Below are 16,055 nucleotides of genomic sequence, written 5' to 3'. Positions count from 1 at the left end.
ATTGGAATTTAATTGAATAATAAGTTTCAATTTAGATCACTTCTTACAAGTCATACTCAAACATTCTCACTTAAAAATTTGCATCATGACTGAAGTACATTGAGTTAAAATAAAAATCTCCCTCCTGGCTTTTTATTTATTTATTTTTTAAGAACAAACTGAATATATTTCTATTGAACTACCTGATACAGAAGATAGTGTGATGTGGATAGCATGAATGACAAATAATACAAATATATTTTATTTGAAATAAAAATGCTTACATAGCTTTTTCTTGGAAACAAACTCTTGCTTGACTGTATTACTAAGCAAAGACAAAGCTGAAGCATCAACATCCTTCTTATTTGACATGTATTTGAAGACAGGTAGGAAAACGCTGGTTGGTTTTATAAATACTGACTTTCCCTTAAGGCTTGACCATAGAAGTGTAAACAGTGTAAATGAATCCACCATTACCAGTTGTCTTACTATATCTAGGTCACTGATGTATCCTGGGACCGCATATATCTGCCAACATACCTGGGGCGGGCTGCTGTATCATAGTTATATTTGATTTCTTGGCAAGTGGGACTGAGGAAAAATAATTTGGAACATGTTTTACATCTTATTTAGAAGAAAACACTAATATTCCCTTTAATAACAGCTTATAATCAAAATATACTGCTCAGAAGTTATCTTTTCATTTTGGTTCATCTTTAGCTTTTGTGATTTACAGAATTGTTTGATTCATTTGCTTGTAGTACAATCCTGCCACAAGTATCCAAGCAAAAGATACCTATTATTCCTTCAGCATTTGCATTTTTCAAGCTTTATACTCTATTACATCTATAGTATTTTAGCAGTTCTTGAATACTTAAAAAATAACATATGGATAAGACTCATCTAAAAAGGCAGATGTCTATAACTGCATGGTACTAAATGGGAAGGAACCACTGAGGGAATGATAAAAGCAAACATGCTCATGTGCACGGAATGTGGTTCAAAGCCTTGGATTAAGAAACAATTTCCCCAGGGAAGCTGCTGTCACGGAATTTCCAGAAAACTTCATTTGCCCCCCAAAATAAACCTGAAAAGCCTCCATCTGAAATTTTGAACACTACAGTTGTGGGATGCTATAAATGACGATCAAAGCAGTTGAGGCAGAAGGATAAAAGTGTCTTTCATTTAGTCAGGAGTGGTAGAACAGCCTCCTCAGCTGTTGGTGAATCAGCAAAAAGCATTGAAATAACAGAAGTGCCTTGGTGCATGGGTAAAAATGTACTGTGCATAATCTCTGTCTAAACTGGTAACAGGACTTCATGCTAGGACAATTTTCTCAACAGTAAAATGACTCCCGGATAGATTGATCTCTCCTCAGCACTAAATGTAGCAGAATTGACAACAGCAAAAACAAAAAGAAAAAATAAAAGTTAAAAAGATAAAAAACAGAAAAAGTACAAGGTAGAGAACACAAAAGGATGGAGACAATGCTGTAGGTTCAATGGTATTCCAGGAGGCTAAAAAAAAATTGTTGCTTTTGAAAGTCCTAGCAAAATATCACTCTTGTTTATAAATCATTTATTTATTATACAAGCACAAGTTGAATCCTTTTCTTTCTCTGTGTTCTTTCTAAGAATCCTACATCAATCTTTAAGATTCTGCATTTCTTTGGTAGCTGAGTTGGTTGCAGTCGATTTTGGTGTGGGTAACTGGAAGCTGCAGGCACAAGGCCTTGAGTGTTGTGTCTAATGTTGTGACAGTTTTCATTAATTGAATCTGATATCCATTTTCTTCATTCTCTATGATTTTAATAAACTCCTTGACAGTTACTGTGCCTCGTACATCTCTATGACTAACCAACTGAACATTGCTGTCTTCCTGAGAGTGAACCTGAATTCGAGTCCCCAACCATTAGGTGATATGATAGGGAACTTGCATTCTGATCTCCAGCCACCATTCTAGAAAAATTTAGACTGAAACTGGTGACTTTCAATACATGCAATAATAGTCTGTTGCCCATCTGTAGTTTTAGTGCAAACAGCACAGAAGCTGTTGGAAATATAATTGCCTTTCACACAGGCTCTTAAAGCATTGGCACAGGTTTCTCTCCAAGACTTCAAACCGCCATCTACTTCCTTTCATTGAGGGTCACTTGCTTCTTTCCATAAGTGGTCAAACAAAGGAAATTTTGTTTCTCAGATCTGAAAATCTGCTATTACCCACGTCAGCATGCTCTGTAATTAAAAGCTGGTTTTCATACCCTTCTACCTTCACAGGTTTGAATGGATTTGTGTTATATAGGCAAGTACATGTGCTACTCTTCCCTGAGGAGATTGTTCTTATTAAGCAGTGACTAGACATCACAGAATAATTCATTAAACTTACCTGGGGGGTGCTATGCATATCTTCTCATCTGACAACCCCTTATCCTCAAAGTCGGGTGTCTTACACTATCTTCTACCCTGTTAATTCTGTTTTTTGTTTTTGTTTTTGTTTTTGTTTTGTTGTTGTTGTTTTAAATGGAGGTGTCCACTGGTAAGATTTGGAGTGTATTCTTGCAGATGATTCTCTTATGTGTGAATATATAAATAGCTTTTATTTATTTGACACAACCTGGATCAAACTTACCTTTTCTGATAAGTATAAAATTTGGCATTTTCTTTCATCCTTTGTTTTGTGAGGTGAGGAATAACCGTTAGTTGAATTAATTGGCCAGTCTAGAACATGCATGATATTAAAGGCAATATTTTGAATCTCTAAAACCCCAAGACAAATTAGCTATAGAATTCTCATTTAATTCATGACCCTTGAATTAGAGTCTGATCATACCTGTGTTGCAGTGGGTACTAAAGAGTGGTGTATCCTTCTGAATTATTTTCTAATTGCTATGTTACAGGTTTAAAAATATTTTGATAGTTCTGTAGAGCTATCAAAAACCAGGCACTTTAGGTTGTTGCTTGTTTTGTTTGAGCAAGGCAATCTGAGAGTTTGATCTATGGAAAACGGATGGCTCTGCTAGGCCATTCTCTGCCATAGGAGAACTTCCCCACCTCAAGTCAGGGTTCAGTGCCTCCCTGGATTTCAGTCTTCCTAGAGTTCAAAGGGTTGAACAGAGGTGGGGACAGTAGGCTATGACTCTGGGGACTGGACTCTAAATTGGTGCCATGTCTGCTGAATTTTCTGTGAAAGAAACATCTGTATCTGGCAAAATGCAATGTTGACAATGTCAGTTCCGCCGCCTTCCTCTTTCTTGCTTCCTATGGTTCTGATTTCGATGGTTGGCAACATACAGTGTTTCATTCATGAAAAACATATTTATTGCTAGTAATGACGTATATGGCTATTTTTAATTATTTTAAAGTTAGACCTTATCAACCAGCATTTACTAAATGCCTTCTTTGTGTAAACAACTCAGCATTTATTTCCATTTCTTTCTGACCAGGGTAAAACATATGTCTTGTATCCTTAACTTTGAACTTGAGCAGGACCAGATAAGCAAAGAGATTTGAACGTGACAGGTGATTGAGTGTTTCATGTTTTTTTTTTTTTTTTTTTTTTTTTTTGTCCTTTAGCTGAACTACCTGAGACCAGAGGAGCTGATTCTTGAAGAGCTGATTTAAAGCCGTCAAGTTGTAAGAGGCCAGACTGAAAGGCAAATTAAGCAAAGCAAGTAAACCTGTTAATGATCTGTGCATCTGGTGTTTTATAGCTTCCATAATGTGTCTAATGACTTTACTTTTCATGAGCTACAGTTGAAGGATGATGGCAAAACCAACTTGACTGGCAAGAGATGGATTCTGCATTCAACCAAGTAGGTCTGGAAATGTCTGAAAATGCAAATGACTACTGCCTTTGTTAATGAGGTTGCTATTTTTAAGGACACACACTAATACAACCAAGCTGCTTCATAGCACAAAGTGACTTCTTTGCCATTGCTTCTTCTCAACATGTTTTTCTTTTTATCACTCTTTTCCTCTTACACATTTTATTTTCTTTCTTTGTGGAACATGTTTTATATGGTTGACTCTTGTGATTGTATCATCTCTTAAAATTAAATAAAGTATAGAATTGAAGGTTAATTATTAAATCACTAAATTCCCTTAAATTCCACCAAATTGCAATAGAATAGTAATTCTATTCATATTGTCTCCTAAGAAAATGTCCCCAAATTGGTGCAATATCACAAATGGTGGCTCAGGTTAAAGACCTTCTACAATGGAGTAGCTTTCAAACTCCCTGGTCCTCAATCCACAGGTGTTTCTAATGCTGATTCCAACTGGCATTTGTCACAGCTAAAAATCCAAATTTAATCTAGAGCCCAACACTCTTTTGACAATGTCATTTTCAATATTGTGACTTTTTAGCATAGGTTTTAATTAGAAAGCCAATTACTTTAAAAACTATTATGCTCCTGCTCTTTAACATGATTTCTATCAAAAGAGTCCTATAGTTTTGGAAGATTATAATGATTATCATGATCCATCACTGTCAGAAATAACTGGAATGTCCCAGGGAAAGTTGTGGGTAACTCCAGAGGACTCAGAGGATGTTTGCAGAGCCTCATCAGACAGGAGCTTAAAGGTCTGCTCTTGTTAAACAGTTGAAGTGACAAAGAAAAAGAAAAATGGTGAAGGGAAGAAGGAACAAATTTGTAAAAACAGTGAGAATGAATAAGACCACTGACTTTTATAGGATTATAGTTTGTTTTACTTTTTCATTTTTCTGTAAATAATGTTTGGAGGGAAAGTAATAAACTAAAAGGAAAGAAAGGAGTGATACCATGTGAGGATACAGTATGGAGAAGTAGACTTGGCTTCCTACTTTTTTTGTAACCTATGAGTCAGTAAAGGAGAGATTTAAACCAACCCCAATTCTTCACATTTTATTTTTAATTATCCACAACTTTTAGGAGCATCACTTTTTGTAATGAAATCTGGATGTAGAAAGAAATGATTAATTTTCAAGGTATTGTAGCTTAAATTTATGTTGCATGTTAATGTTTTGGGCAGTCACAGTTTATCAGAGGTTCTCAAACATATTCTTATGCCTGATAGTCATTATTTTCTTCGTATGGTACCATTAACAAGAATATAGCTTTTCTTTACCTCAATAGTATTTTTTTTCTTTCAGTTAATATTATTTGACATTTACTTACATCTTTCAGACTCAAGTAGTTATCATATTTATTATCACTGAACATTTAACCCAGTTACATATTCAAGAGACTTTTTGAAACTGGTCTCCGTCTGTTAAACATATCCTCACTTGATTGTGTCAATTTAATTTATTATTTATGAATTGTTCTCTTCATAATCATTTTGGTTTTTTTCTCTGCAAACTGACAAAGCCTGACATTTTTATATTGGCATGTGGGATTAAAGTGTCTAAAATGTGGGTATTAGATATTCCTTTGTGGTTAGAAAAGTGGTTGGGTTGAAATTCTATTAATCCTGCCATTGATTCTGATAAAAACTTGAAGCACTCTGGTCCCTGCTCTTGACAAAAGAAAATGGAGTTGATTTGTTGATTGGGTTATTCATTTTTTTGGTGTTAAGTTTTTTTTTTTGAGTTCTTTATATATCCTGGAGATTAGTGCTCTATCTGAGGTGCATGTGGTAAGTATTTTCTCCCGCTCTGTAGATTCTCTTTTCACATTACTGATTGTTTCTTTTGCTGAGAAGAAGCTTTATAGTTCGAATCCATCCCATTTATAGATTCTCGATTTTACTTTTTGTGCTTTAGGAGTCTTGTTAAGGAAGTCAGGTCCTAAGCCTACATGGTGAAGATTTGGACCTGCTTTCTCTTCTACTAGGTGCAGGGTTTCTGATCTAGTGCCTAAGTCTTTGGTCCACGTTGAGTTGAGTTTTGTGCAGGGTGAGAGATAGAGTTTTGATTTTATTTTGATACGTATGGATTTACAGTTTTCCCAGCACCATTTGTTGAATAAGTTATCTTTTCTCCAATGTATGTATTTGGTGCCTTTGTCTAGTATGAGATATTATGTGAATTTGTGTCTGTCTTCTATTCTGTACTATTGGTCTATGTGTCTGTTCTGGTGCCACAATATCATGATGTTTTTGTCACTATGGTTCTGTAATAGTTTGATATTGTGATACCTCCTATTTCACTTTTCTTGCTAAGGATAGCTTAGGCTATTCTGGGTCTCTTATTTTTCCAAATGAATCTTATGATTGTCTTTTCTACTTCTATGAAGAACATCATTGCAATTTTAATAGGAATTGCATGAAAACTGTATGACACTTTTGGTAGTATGGCTCACTAAAGATATGCACTTTTTTGATAAGCCCAGGAAGTCATACAATTGTATGAATCGATGTAGAAATGTCATATGACAAAATTTAACCCCTATGGATTAAAAACTTTTAGAAAAATAGGAATAGAGCATGTTACGGTTAAATTATATCTCTCAGAGCATTTGTAGATGTTCCCACCCCACACCTAGGAATAAGGCCTTTTTCTTTCTCCAGAAATGGCAATATTTTGATGAAATTACCTAAATTGGGAGTCATGAGGGAGTAGGACAAGCTTTTGTTTCAGTGTAACTTGCATCCTCATAAGGAGAGCAGGATGGGCTGTTAGTTCAGTAGCACTTTTGCCCTTATAAGAAAAGCAGGGTGGGCTGCTCATTCGGTGGGCCTTGTGTCCTTATCAGGAGAGCAGGCAAGCCCTTGATTCACTGTGCCTTGTATCCATTCATGATTATCTCTTCTTTTACCTGACTGACTTTTTATGTAAAATATTTGCATTTCCATTCCTTTCATTCTAGGCATGTCCTACGGTATTTCTGTGCAGTTCCCCTGGGCAATTCCTTTAACATGAGATGGAGAAATAACTCTGGTGTGAAACTAAAGTAGTATAGCTTTAGTAACAGAAAATGCTCTTCTTGTACATCTCTTCCCCTGTCACATTGTAACATGTAAACTTTGTGTGTAGAACTGTATGGAGAAGCCATGATGAGCCTTTACCCCCTTCTCACCCCCACAGGTGTTTATACCGTGCTCTACGGTGTCTTAGGGAACAGAGCATTTTGTAATACTATCACCATGTGAGTGAGGTGCTACCATCCTTTCAATAACAGTCATTTGAAGAAGCATCAGAAGTGCCAACCTGCCTGTCACTCCCCTGCACTGCCTTCCATCAAGGACCCCGCACCTGATAGAGCCTCCCAGCCTGACCCTGGACAACCCCATGCCAACAGAAAGCTCTGGAAGCGGGTGACTGGGAGGATTGCTGCCTGTGTGCGACAACTGTGCTGCTGTGAGCCATGTGTCAGCAGTAAGGTGGCTCCAATCTAGGGGGGCAGAAATGTCCCTAAACAGTGTGGCTCCAACGGAGGGGAGAGCTGACCAGACAGAACCAGGGGACGGCCAGAGAACTCTGGGCTCTGTGGACCCTGACATCTTGTGTGGGCATCGGTCACGTGGACTCTGAGCAGCCGCAGGAGCAAGATGTGCCACCTACCTCAGGTTCCTCTGCAGGGGTCCCAGGCGAGAGCACCTCTGCATCCACCGGGACATCAGGAGCCTCCTCCGCCCCCACCTGCAGATGACATCACTGTTCTCCCTGGGACTCTCCCCTGCCCTGCTCCTCTGACCTTCTTCTCATTCTTCTGAGATGTTTCTTAATAAATTTGTTTCAGACAAATTGTATGATAAAAGTATTGTTCCAAAGATGGAAAAGAAGGCTGATTAAAAAAAGGAGGGTCTCAGGGTGAAGGAGGAGCCTCCAGCCCTGCTCTCCAGGGCCTGGAGCACTGTTCCTCCCACTCCAGTGCAGATACCCACTGGCCTTTAGCCAGAATAGATGGGGACTCACTAGAGCCAGTGCAGGTGGACACTCACCTGAGCCCGGTAGAGCATTCATTTGCTCTGGCCTAGTGCTGACAGACTCACTCCCCTTGACCCAGTGTGGATGGACACGATTCTCCCCTGGAGTCAGTGTAGACATGACTGACTTTTAGCTGGTGACTGTGGCCAGAGGGAATCCCTCCCTCTGGTGTGTGGACATGGTGGGGAGTGGCAACTGTTGTAGAAGTCACATCTGAGAAGGCATGGGAGACCACCATGTTCTACAGCACTCTATTCATGATACTGTGTGCAGGGAAGGAAGATGTGGGCCAGCCGCTGTGTATTGGCTCTCTGAAACCATTTTAAATGTAGATTTCTGCTTCATTCTGTATCTTCACATTACTGTGCAACCGCCACCACTGAATATCTCTAGAAATTTTCATCGTCCTTTATTTAAACTCTAGCATTTTATCAATCACTCCCCATTCCCCCCTCTCCTCGCCACTGGTAATCTCTATTTTCTGTCTATCTGAATTTGACTACTCTAGGTAGCTTTTATATATGGGATTATATAATATTTGTCCTTTTGCTTTCGACTTATTTCACTTAGCACAAAGTTCTTAAGGTTCATCACTACTGTAGCATGTTAACCATTCATTAGATTGTTTTAAACTCTAGTCATTATGTTGTAGAGGAGATCTACTGAAATTATTCCTCCTGTCCAAACTGAAATTTGTATCATTTGATCAAAATTTCCCAATGCTCCTGAATTTCTTAAAGCCCACATCCCTAGTTAACCACTTTTCCATTTTCTCTTCATATGACTTCAATTTTTTAAAATTCAACATAAATGAGTTCATACAGGCTTTGTCGTTGTGTGAATTTTACTTGGAGAATTCAAATATTCGATGTTGCTTCACACTTTGTCTCTGTTGATTATGCTTACTGGCCCTCATTATTACAACAGGATTTACAATGCTTAAAATTTAATATGATTGTTAGGATTTTCTTCTTATGTTAATATTCTCTCCATGTAGCATGTGACTTATAAGTGACTGTTAAAGCATGTTGAATCGTTTAGTTACTGTGAATCTATTAACCCATTGATGTTACAAATATTTTCAAGCATTTAATGTCATATGCAAGATATTTTGGGTACTTTTATGTATGCAAAGATAAAATATTAAAGAATGTATAACAGTGTACAAAAGCAGAATAATAGTCCATGTTGGGAGAATATGTACCCCAGGAAAGAAAAGGAAATAATTTTTTTTTTAAAGTCACTAAAGAGAATATAAATCTAAAAAAAGAAAGAAAGAGAAAGTAAGATGACAAAGAACAGAATCATGGGAAAGGGAAGATGGTGGCCGTAGAGAAAAATTGAGGATGAGAGCAGCACAATATAAGAACTATAAAGAATATCAAGGAAGGGAAGTGATGGGACAAAAAACAGTCATTCCTGGGGAGGTTAAGCTTGAAAAAAATTGTACAGTATTCAAAATTGAAAGAAAGAGACATAGCTATGGATAGCTGAAATACCAATCTAACATATGAAGAAATGTGAATTGAATAATGGGCCAAATAAAAGAAGAGCATTCAAAGACATATTTAAATAAGTCAATTCTGAAATGAAGGAAGAATTGCATTTTTGTGGGTTTTTTTTTCTGAATCTAAAATTTATCAGCATAAACACTATGGATTTACTTACGTGCTTGTCACCTATCGGGTATCTCGGTGAGTAATGTGTAGTTCAGAGAAGATCTGAAAATATGTCAGCAGGGTCCCACTCCAAAGGCATCTTCTGCCAGTGCTTCAACTAACTACAACTTGATCAACCTATGAAACTTCTCTAATTAGCATCATGAATGTCAGAAATGGGTTTTCTTTGGGGAAGTTAGTGGTTAGTTGATGTGGTTGAAGGTTAGAAATAGGTGCTCGTGTTTGAGATTAAGGTAGTCAAAATATGTGGGTCAATTAAAATATTTTACAGATACTTTGTACACTTCTGTGAATAGAGCAAATAGTCTATAAAGCTCTATATTTTTTAACCATGGGAATAAAACCCATGGCTTTATCCCTAAACAGTGTGTCCAGTCATTGAAGAGAAGATTTCTGTCTGCCTCATGGAACTTATATGGGAAACAGGATATTGTCTCTCAAGCATTGTTCTGTCTTCTTTGAGAGAGCCATCTATGTGTGGCTGGATCACCTACAAAGACAGATAATTGGATTTTCATATACTCAAAAAGTTGTTTGCAATGCTTGTTATTTAAAATTGGTTTTAAATAACCCATTTATTACTGGTTTTAAAATTGTTATTTAAAATCAGTTTTGCAAATATCCATATGACCTGAACCTCACTTTCATTAAAATCTGATCGTGAGGTTGTGGGAGAATAGATCATTTTTACTTAGCCTAAATATGTCAGAACTCAGTATTATCATGACAAATTTGAGTTAGGCCAATACATAAGAATTTATGACTGCAGATTAAAAATGTATAGGTTGTTCCAGAAAAAAACTAATATAGCATGATCAATATCTGCATATTTCCTAATGAAGTCGCTGAACTTGATGTATAAATAATTCTGTGAGAATTTTAGAAAAAAATTCAGGACACTAGAAGGGAAGACACAACACTACCAATAACTACCAGAAAGTAAAACTCTGTCTATTGGGTTAAAAAAATGTAATACAATAATTTTTATACCCAGTCAATTTGTCATTTAGAAATCAAACAAAAAGATAACTAGTATATGTTAAGAGTTTGGGGAATAGTTCATCTGGGGTATTGAGGAGAGAAAACTTCATGATTTTCTGGTGACCTAGAGAGATACCTAAAGAAGAATTATCTCAAGAAATGGAAAACCATTATATGAAAGAACTAGTATTGACTATTTAAATTTATATCTAATATTAAACATCAGTTATAATTATGGTAGCAGGGCATATTTAAAATGTTAAAAATATTGAAAGAAAAGCTGCATTATGGGTTTCAACAAATATCCTGGAATTTTCCATTAAAATGACATCCTAATGAGAAATTAAGAGATTATGCCATAAACAGAAGAAAAGTTTCTATGACAAATTTTTCTTTTACACATTTAAACAAAATACAATATAAAATTTTGTAAAGCAAAATAGAACTTTGCAGACAGAGGAAATTTAATTGTTCTGTTTTATTCATCTTTGATCTCTTTCTAAATTTGTTTTTCCCCTAATATACATGGCAGTAGAGTGTACTTTGAGATATTATACATACATGGACTATAACTTCCCATTCTTGTGGTGGTACATGATGTGGAGTTACACTTGTCACGTATTCATATATGAACACATGAAATTTATGTCTGATTCATTCTATTGCCTTTCCTATTCCCATCCCTCCTCTCTTCCCTACATTCCCCTTTGTCTAATTCAGTGAACTTCTATTCTTCCCTCCTTCCCTCTTATTGTGTGTTATCATCCAAGTATCAGAAAGAACATTTGACCTTTGGTGTTTTGCTTAGCATGATAGTCTCCAGTTCCATCAATTTATCTGGCAAATGCCTTTATTTCATTCTTCTTTATGGCTAAGTAATATTCCATTTTGTATATGTACCACATTTTCTTCATCTATTCATCTATTGAAGGGCACCTAGGTTAGTTCCATAGTTTAGCTATTGTGAATTGAGCTGCTCTAAACATTGATGTGTCTATGTGACTATACTATGCTGATTTTAAGTCCTTTAGGTATATTCCAAGGAGTGGGATAACTGGGTCAAATGGTTCCATTTCAAGTTTTCTGATTAATATCCATACTGCTAACAAGAGTAGTTGCACCAATTTGCTGTCCTATCAGCAATGTATGAGTGTATCTTTTCCCCCACATCCTCACCAACATTTATTGTTACCTGTATTCTTGAAATTGTCATTCTGACTGGAGTGAGATGGAATCTCAGTGTAGTTTTAATTTGCATTTCTCTAATTGCTAGAGATGTTGAACACTTTTTCATATATTTATTGACCATCTGTATTTCTTCTATGAAGTGGTTGTTCAGATCCTTTGCCCATTTATTGATAGGGTTTTCTTTTTTGTTGTTTTTTAGTTCTTTATATATTCTTGAGATTAATGCTCTGAGTTGTAAGTGGCAAAGATATTCTCCCATTCTGTAGGTTTTCTCTTCTCATTCTTCATTTTTTCCTTTATTGTGAAGAAGCTTTTTAGTTTGAGTCCATCCCATTTCTTGATTCTTGCTTTTACTTCTTGCACTTTAGGAGACTTTTTAAGGACATCAGTTTCTAAGACAACATGATAGAGAATTGGATCTACATTTACTTTTATTTGGTGCAGGGCCTCTGGTCTAGTGCCTAAGTCCTTGATTCGCTTTGAGTTGATTTTTTGTGCAGGGTGAGAGATAGGAGTTTAATTTCATTTTGATACATATGGATTTGCAGTTTTCCCAGCACCATTTGTTGAAGAGGCTGTCTTTTCTCCAATGTATGTTTTTGGCACCTTGGTCTTCTATGAGATAACTGTATTTATGTGAATTTGTCTCTGTGTCTTCTATTCTGTACCACTGGTCTTCATCATCTGTTTTGGTGCCAATACTATTACATTTTTGTCACTATGGCTATGTCTTGTAGTTTAAGGTCTGGTATTGTGATGCCTTCTGCTTTGTCTTCTTGCTAAGAATTGCTTTGGTTATTCTGAGTCTCTTTTTTTCCAAATGAATTCTTTGATTGTTTTTCTAGTTCTATGAAGAATGTCACTGTGATTTTACTAGACATTGCACTAAATCTGTGTATAATGATTTTGGTAATATGGTCATTTTGACAGTGTTAATTCTGCCTATCTAAGAGCATGGGAGATCTTTCCATCTTCTAAGGTCTTCTTCCATTTCTTTCTTTTGTGTTCTGTAGTTTTCATTGTAGAGATCTTTCATCTCTTTTATTAGATTGATTCCTAAGTATTTTATTTTATTTTATTGAGGCTATTGTGAACAGGGTAGTTTTCCTAATTTCTCTTTCAGTGGATTCATCACTGATGTATAGAAATGCATATGATTTATGAGTGTTAATTTTATATTCTGCTATTTTGCTGAATTCATTTATTAGTTCCAGAACTTTTCTGGTGGAATTTTTTGGCTCTTCTAAATATAGAATCATGTTGTTGGCAAATAGTGATAGTTTGAGTTCTTCTTTTCCTGTCCATATTCCTTTGATTTCTTTCTTTTGTCTAATTGGTCTGGCTAGAGTTTCAAGGATGATGTTGAATAAAAGTGGTGAAAAAGGGCATCTTTGTCTTGTTCCAGTTCATAGAAGGAATGCTTTCAATTTTCATCCACTTAGAATAATGTTGGCCTTGGACTTAGCATAGATAGTTTTTACAATGTTGAAGTACATTCCTACTATCCCTAGTTTTTCTAGTGTTTTCAATATAAAGGATTGCTGTATATTGTCAAAAACTTTTTCTTCATCTATTGAGATGATCACATGATTTTTGTATTTTTTTTAAGTCTATTGATGTGATGAATTACGTTTATTAATTTCCATGTGTTGAACAATTTTGCATCCCTGGGATGAACCCCTCATGACTTGGTGCGGTATCCTTTAATATGTATTTTTATGTGGTTTGCCAGAATTTTGTTGAGAATTTTTGTATCTATGTTCATCAGGGATATTGGTCTGAAGTTTTCTTTCTTTCTTGTGTCTTTGGTTTTGGTATCAGGGTGATACTAGCTTCATAGAATGAATTTGGAAAGGTTCCCTCCTTTTCTATTTCATGGAATAATTCCAGAAGTATTAATTCTTTGAAGATCTTGTAGAAATTGGTTGAGATTCTATCTGGCCCTGGGCTTTTCTTTCTTGGTAGGCTCTTGATGGTGTCTTTTATATCATTGCTTGAAATTGATTTGTTTAAATTGTGTATGTCCTCCTGATTCAGTTTGAATAGGTCATATGTGTCTAGAAATTTGTTGATGTCTTCAAGGTTTTCTATTTTATTGGAGTATAAATTTTCAAAATAATTTCTGAATATCTTCTGTATTTCAGTAGTGTCTGTCATACTTACATTTTTTTATTTTTTATTATTGTAAACAAATGGGATACATGTTGTTTCTCTATTTGTACATGGAGTCAAGGCATACCATTTGTGTAATCATACATTTACATAGGGTAATGTTGTTTGATTCATACTGTTATTTTTTCCCTTGCCCCCCACCCCTCCCACCTCTCTTACCCCTCTATACAGTCCTTCCTTCCTCCATTCATACCACCCTCCTTATCCCTAACCCTAAAGCTAACCCTAACCCTAACACTAACACCGCCCACCCCCCATTATATGTCTTCATCCGCTTATCAGTGAGATCATTCGTCCTTTAGTTTTTTGAGATTGGCTTATCTCACTTAGCATGATATTCTCCAATTTCATCCATTTGCCTACAAATGCCATAATTTTATCATTCTTCATGGCGGAGTAATATTCCATTGTATATATATGCCACAGTTTCTTTATCCATTCATCAACTGAAGGGCATCTAGGTTGGTTCCACAATCTGGCTATGGTGAATTGAGCAGCTATGAACACTGATGTGGCTGTATCTCTGTAGTATGCTGATTTTAAGTCCTTTGGGTATAGGCCAAGGAGTGGGATAGCTGGGTCAAATGGTGGTTCCATTCCAAGCTTTCTGAGGAATCTCCATACTGCTTTCCAGAGTGGCTGCACTAATTTGCAACCCCACCAGCAATGTATGAGTGTACCTTTCTCCCCACATCCTTGCCAACACCTATTGTTGCTTGTATTCTTGATAATCGCCATTCTAATTGGGTTGAGATGAAATCTTAGGGTAGTTTTGATTTGCATTTCTCTTATTACCAGGGATGTTGAACATTTTTTCATATATCTGTTGATTTCTTGTATATCTTCTTCTGTGAAGTGTCTGTTCATTTCCTTAGCTCATTTATTGATTGGGTTATTTGTATTCTTGGTGTAGAGTTTTTTGAGTTCTTTATAGATTCTGGAAATTAGTGCTCTATCTGAAGTATGAGTGGCAAAGATATTCTCCCATTCTCTAGGCACTCTCTTCACATTGCTGATAGTTTCCTTTGCTGAGAGAAAGCTTTTTAGTTTGAATCTATCCCAGTTGTTGATTCTTGCTTTTATTTCTTGTGCTATGGGAGTCCTGTTAAGGAAGTCTGATCCTAAGCCAACAAGTTGAAGGTTTGGACCTACTTTTTCTTCTATAAGATGAAGGGTCTCTGGTCTGATTCCAAGGTCCTTGATCCATTTTGAGTTGAGTTTTGTGCAGAGTGAGAGATAGGGGTTTAATTTCATTCTGTTGCATATGGTTTTCCAGTTTTCCCAGCACCATTTGTTGAAGAGGCTATCTTTTCTCCATTGCATATTTTGACCCTTTTGTCTAGTATGAGAACATTGTATTTATTTGGGTTTGTGTCCATGTCCTCTATTCTGTACCATTGATCTACCTGTCTGTTTTGGTACCAATACCATGCCGTTTTTGTTACTATTGCTTTGTAATAGAGTTGAAGTTCTGATATTGTGATACCCCCTGCTTCGCTCTTTCTACTGAGGATTGCTTTAGCTATTCTGGGTTTTTTATTCTTCCAGATGAATTTCATAATTGCTTGCTCTATTTCTGCAAGGTACATCATTGGGATTTTAATTGGAATTGCATTGAATCTGTATAGCACTTTTGGTAGTATGGCCATTTTGACAATATTAATTCTGCCTATCCAAGAACATGGGTGATCTTTCCATCTTCTAAGTTTTTCTTTAATTTCTTTCTTTAGTGTTCTGTAGTTCTCATTGTAGAGGTCTTTCACCTCTTTTGTGAGATTGATTCCCAAGTATTTTATTTTTTTCGATGCTATTGTGAATGGGGTAGTTTTCCTAACTTCTCTTTCTGAAGATTCATCACTTATGTATAAAAATGCATTGGATTTATGAGCATTGATCTTGTAACCTGCTACTTAACTGAATTCACTTATGAGTTCTAAAAGTTTTCTGGTGGAATTTCCTGGTTCCTCTAAATATATAATCATGTCATCAGCGAACAGGGATAGTTTGAGTTCTTCTTTTCCTATTTGTATCCCTTTAATTTCTTTGGTTTGTCTGATTGCTCTGGCTAGATTCTCAAGGACGATGTTGAATAGAACTGATGAAAGAGGGCATCCCTGCCTTGTTCCAGTTTTTAGGGGGAATGCTTTCAGTTTTTCACCATTTAGAATGATATTGGCCATGGGCTTAGCGTAGATGGCCTTTACAATG

General features: G+C 36.2%; 1 pseudogene; it reads right to left on the bottom strand.

The window, feature by feature from the left end:
* Window positions 1-1,629: 1,629 nt before the first annotated feature.
* The window catches only part of LOC124986400 (F-actin-capping protein subunit alpha-1-like), a 70,974-nt pseudogene continuing 56,548 nt past the window's right edge, over window positions 1,630-16,055 (bottom strand).

The sequence above is a fragment of the Sciurus carolinensis genome, chromosome 6 (genome assembly GCF_902686445.1).
Source record: "Sciurus carolinensis chromosome 6, mSciCar1.2, whole genome shotgun sequence".
NCBI lineage: Eukaryota > Metazoa > Chordata > Mammalia > Rodentia > Sciuridae > Sciurus > Sciurus carolinensis.
Note: the sequence above shows the minus strand (reverse complement) of the source record. Positions and strands in the feature narration are given on the sequence as shown.